Below are 6,000 nucleotides of genomic sequence, written 5' to 3'. Positions count from 1 at the left end.
GTTTTTTCTGCAGTGCATCACATTTTCAGAATAAGAATAATCTAAATTACATGAAATTATAGGTTCCAGAAAGATAATCTAGATATATTCTGGTGCACAGATTCATTTGTTTAATATCAGTATGGAGGCTGCTAGTGTGGTTTCTTTCTTTATTTTGATCTTTCTTTCAATTGGTCTTTTTTAAGCCTGTTTTTATTCTAGCAATTAATATATGTAAATTGTACATACAATTTATTTTTAATTTTCAAATCTGATTAATGACAGAATTTTCCTGTTTTTGTCACAAAGGTTAAATCAAAATACAACAGAACCATAGAGTGATCAAGAATTTTACATACATTTTAAGATTTTATATGATTGATTTTAAATTTAGCAAAATCATCCAACGCAAAGTGTGTGTACAGTCGGTTCTGTTTTTGCTGTTGTTAAATCCTCATTTAGCTTTAAATGACAGGCTGCAGTTTTTTTAAGTGATATCTCACTGGATTTCCTCTTATATCCTCGGAGCAATGACTCAAATAAACAGCTTCCTGACAACTCTCTCTGTCTGCAAGTTTAAACTCAACTTGATATATCTGCAAAGCTGTTTTCACATGCTAGACTCAAAACTCACAATTTTTTATCCAGGTCCTTATTTCTTTTTAATGGTATGTTTGTCTATTCAAGGGTTATTTCAACGTGTTTGGAAAAAGTATAATCGAGTCTTCTTGAAAAGTCACCCATAAAATAAATGACAAAATAAATCTACTCTTAACTTTTTTGCATTATTTTTGCATTATCCCTAAGGAGGGTTGATTGCATTGAGTTGTAGCAATTTTTATTCAAGGACATCAAATCATTACAAGTTGAAGATTAAGACCAATGAATAAGACAGCCACACAGTGAAGTTCTGGGTGAAATGTAGTACTGGTGAAAAGTTTATGATCTTAACTAATTACTAAAGCAGACTTTTTATTAATTTATTTAGCACTTTTCTAGTCAATAGACACCCATTCACACAAAACACCTTTTCTATCACACACCATTCACACCCTGTCGCTACGGCAGTCCGGGACAATGTGGGGTTCAGTATCTTGCCCAAGCACTCTTTAAGGAATACCTTCAACAACCACCCCTCTATTTAGTGGACGGCCCACTCTAGCTCTCTATCTCCTGGGCCACGGCCGAACGTTTCTCAGGTAAATAAATATACATATCTCCTTTTGTTGAGTTTGGGATCAACTGATCTCTGTACTAAAGAGAACAGTGTCCATCAAATATGAATGTTGAGATATTACAGTAGTGCCGACATAATCATGGGGTGTTTTAAATTGCACATGATAATATATAACAATGTTAGTCATGTAACCCATGAGTGTGATCTGCTGTGTTTCCTCAGTTTGTTTGTTTTGATCTCACCCCTCTCTCCCCATGCCCCCTGTATGTGACCTTTCCCCCAGCCCCACCCAAAGCCACGTACATTTTCTTTGGGGGACAAAAGCTTGTCCCCCTGAATCCCACTGACTCCGCAGCAGTGGGCGCGCCACACTGAGCAACTATCCCCCCGCCACCTTGGGGGCCCATGTCCTGAGGGCTGCGGCATCAAAGAGATCCCGGGGCGGGGGGGGGGTTTACTAGAACCTGGTTTAACCCTGCCGTGGCCTTTGCATCACAATGTCCGGGTACATTCCCACTCTTTAACCCTCACTTTTCCTGGTGATATGCGTATATCAATGATGCCCCCCCCCCCACCCATCCTCCCTAACGACCTCTCGTGTCCCTCCCACCGCCGTCCGACACACACAGATCACACTCCTGTTCATTTAGGGAACAAAATCTGACCTTGATTAAAGGAGGCTGTTAAAGAGACGGCACACTACTTACAACGACACTGGAGCTAATGTTGAATCTGCTTCTAATACTGTCTTTAGGACATCAGAGCACTTTGTGTGGATAATGATGACGTCAGGAATCAGCCCGCTTTGCCTCCAGTGAGCACACAGAGAAAAGAATCCCTCCTGATAATCCTGCAGCTAATCTGAATGTTACTTTTAATAACTCAGAAAAGTAGACACTGCCAGTAAGATGTACTTTTATGCGCGCTAATCCTTCATTAATCATCAGATGCAGTAACGTCTGATCAGTGATCAGTGCTTCTTAAGACACACTTTGTTTTTGAGTGTACAATGCAGATGCGTTCAGTAAAAACCTCACAAGCTTTAATGATGTCACATTGCCAGGCAATCGTTCTCTGCGAAAACCATTACAGATTGGCATAAACATAGATGGATAAACTTTTTCTGGGAGCTTATAGTCCCACCGACCTGATCACTCCATCCGTAAAGTTGTCAAGTCATCACAAAATCGGATTATCTCACCACCATTTCCACTGAGATGGCGATTATCCGTGCTGTTTGAGACACATTATGCAAAAGAGTAACAGCCATTCATTTAATAGGATCATATTTCAGTCTGTGCTGCTCTGACATGTCTATAAACAGGTTTTTGCTGCAATCTAGATTTTGCGAGACGCAATGGCTCCACATTCCAGAAGTGTGCTTTATCTATTCAGATGTATTTTCATCCCCCAATACAAATTCTGCTGTAGTTTGGTTTAAAGGGGAAGCCAAAAAAAAAGGGATGAGGCCTCTGCATCATAAATAAACAAAAACACAATAGTTTCCTCTCAAACTGTTGCACAAACTGAAAGGCAGAAAGTGAGAGGAGACTGGAGGCATCCCCTCTCGGACCAGTTTAACATAACAACATTCATTGTGTTGTCATGAGTTTACTTTTCAGAGGCAGAGCAGAAGGCAGTTGTTTCAAAAGGGGACTTGGTTAACTCGAATGGGAGGAGGAGACGCGGAGGGCAAAGGGCAGAATCTTACATGAGTTTCCTCTTTCTCTGATGCCCAATAAAATTGTGAAAGGGCTGAAAGTGAATGGCAGGGACAGGGTCACAGAGAGACACAATGGTCTCTGCGGAGAGAGGAAATCTAATCAGTTTGGAGATGCAAATTTTATGGAGCACCAATTAAGGAGAGTTTTTTTATGACACTTTTTGGAGAAAACAAAACCGCAGAGCTGTCCCTTCTCTGTGGGGGGGCCCTCGGTCAAGTGGCCCCAATCCTCAGCCTCAGCAGCATTGAGCCCAGGCTCTAATGGGATGGCACCTCCTTTATGCCTGCCCTCGCCCACATTGGGAAAATGAGGCAGTGTCTGTTTGTTGTTCTGGAAGGTTGTGTGTCCCGTTTATCACTGTCACGGCACAGAGACACACAAAAAGACAAGGACTGAGGAGGGGGTGGGGGGGCTCTTCTGTCCAATCTGTCCTGCTTTGGGCTTTACGACAACCGGCCCCACGTGGCGAGTACCCCACCCTGGACCCATACATCTCCATCTCGGCCTTTCGGGCACCGACACCCTTTGTATCGGCTCACTCCGGCTGCCAAGATATGTGTCTGTGCCGCTAACGGGGGCCCAGGCAGAGCTCCTAACTAGACAATGATGGGGGATCCACGACGGCCAATGTTTAACCAGCGAGCGGCCCACTCACGTCCTGGCCCGGCCCCAGAGCCCCCTGTGTCTTTGTGGGCTCAGGGTTAATCTTTTAAAGGCCGGAGCAGGGTCTCACCCCCTCCTGCCCACTGTCCCACAAATATACTGCCACACAGTCACTAGAGCTGTACTTTTACGGGACCTTTTGTCCAAGTGCTGCATGCTCTGCCTTTTAACGCTCCAATGCTTCATTACACCCCGATCTGTAAATCTTTTTAGGAATGAACACATCATGAATAATAGATTACTTGGAAAATGAAGCCGAAGCTAAAAGGATGCTTTTCCCTCTTCTGTGCCTCTGGTAGGTAAACATAAATAAAATCATTTATTCATGCTCGCTGGAAATTAAAGATGTTCTGCATAATAGATCATGAGGCTTAACAGGATTTATGTTGTAAAGAGACTGACGCACAACCGACCACAGCTGCCACAGGTGGATGGGTCGCCTGACGCCCTGCAGGGCTCTTTTCATATTCCTTTTCATTTATGTATTTTCCCCATCTCTTCTCCTCCCCTGCCCCACTCCCCCTCTTCTTGCTCCTGGGAGATATGCAGAGCTCGGCTCTTTCTTTCCTCTTCTCCTGTATCAAGCATTTACAGGCCCTCGTAAACTTGTATTGATATTTAATGTTGCGCTCAGCAGGGCAGGGCCTGTGTGGCCAAACTTAGAGGCCCGTGCCTCTATGAGACAGGAAAAGTGAGACAAAGAATGATATCAATAACAAAGGTTGCTATATAATGTTACACTCAGGCCTCATACCACTGAGAGGCCACACAGCCCAGATGACAGCAGGCTGGTGAGGCAGCTGAGAAACAGGTTGCTTTAGATGCAATGAAATCTCAGAGTGAACTTTCTCTCTTACAAACATGTGGGGTCCTCTCTCGGTTGTACTGCTGAGGAGAGCAGACTGATGCTGGGTTCTGACTTTCACTGTATTGCTGTAGAGAAGGTCATTAGTGAAGTGTCATTATGTTGTGATGTCGTAATGTACTTCACTCAACCGGTGTCATTGCATCTTAGTGCAGCATTTAAAACTCTGAGTCTGGGTCATGTCTAAAAGACTGGAAAAACTTTTATTGAACTTCTGTTTTTGATTCATGATTTAAACTGTGAACCTGCTTCTTTTTAAAACTAATACAGTTAATTACAGTGGTTTCATAGTGTAGTGGTGATCAAGTCTGCTTAAGATGAAGACGGTCATGGGTTCAAATCCCAGTGGAACCAAACTTCTCTATATAACTCTTCTACTGTATATATATATTTTTTTGTTATATTGTTCGATATTGTTGTTTTTAATTTGTTGTTTGTAAAGTGCACCAACCACACCAAGGCAATTTCCTGCATGTGCAAATATACATGGCAATAAAAAGAATTCTGATTCTGATTCTGATTCTATGAATTAACTGTATGCATGATGAAGTGCTATTTTACGTCCCCTGCCTAGTTTATCATATATTTCTGTTGAAAAGTGGTGTTTACTCCATTCCAGTGGGCCCAGCTAACAACCAAAAGGAACAGGGTTTTATTTGTTTTTTTTTGGGCGAGTCAAGCCTTCCCTGATTTTATTTCAGCATTAATTTCACTATTTCTGTTTTCACATACCCTATTTTGCATTGTGAAACCGATTTTATGACTGTGTCTGTTTTATTTTGCGTCTTTGGATAATAATAATGATGACATTTATTAGGTCAATATTTGAGGATTATTTAAATACAGAGATCAGTCTGTTCAGTTCGGTAATTCATGATTAAGATACATTTATTTATCCCAAACACATGCACAGACATGCAAAGGCACACTCATGCAATGGAAGGGGAATTTAACCTCTGCTTTAAACCCATCTGGTGCAGTGAGTGACCATGTACGGCGCACAGGGAGCAGATGTTGGGGGAGTAAGGTGCCTTGCTCAGGGGCACTAGACAGGGTAGGGAGAATCCTCTTGGATTTTTGGACAGATCAATCCAGGTTCGTCTTTTTGTTGTTTCTCCGTGGAGTCGAACCAGAGACGAACCAGAGACCCTCTCTGCCCATAGTCCAAGTTTCTGCCACTAGACCACCGCCTCTCTGATGATGACGTGATGAACCGATTATTTATCTTTTAATTAATTAATAATTGTTTTTATAATAAAATATTTGAACTCCATAGTTTTCAATACAAAGCAAATATAATTCTGATGTCAGTCAAATGTGTTTTTCCCCAGTGAAGAAGAACTGTATATCTGCTTTAGACTCAATCGTACAAAATCGTACAAGCACGTCCCTATAACCATTGTCAGTGTCAAAACCTGTTGCTTGCATTACCCACAATCCCCCACAATAACTGATCAGTCAGAGATTTAGGTTTTTTTTTTCTGCTGAGCCTCTATAGCTTCAAGAAAAGATGAGGAGTGGGCTACATAGAAGCACTCAGGTTATGGATATATATGCTAAAATGTTGGGCTTGGCTACACAGTCACATGATT

This window comes from Platichthys flesus, chromosome 10 (genome assembly GCF_949316205.1).
Source record: "Platichthys flesus chromosome 10, fPlaFle2.1, whole genome shotgun sequence".
Taxonomy (NCBI): Eukaryota; Metazoa; Chordata; class Actinopteri; order Pleuronectiformes; family Pleuronectidae; genus Platichthys; species Platichthys flesus.
This window is presented reverse-complemented; position numbering follows the sequence as displayed.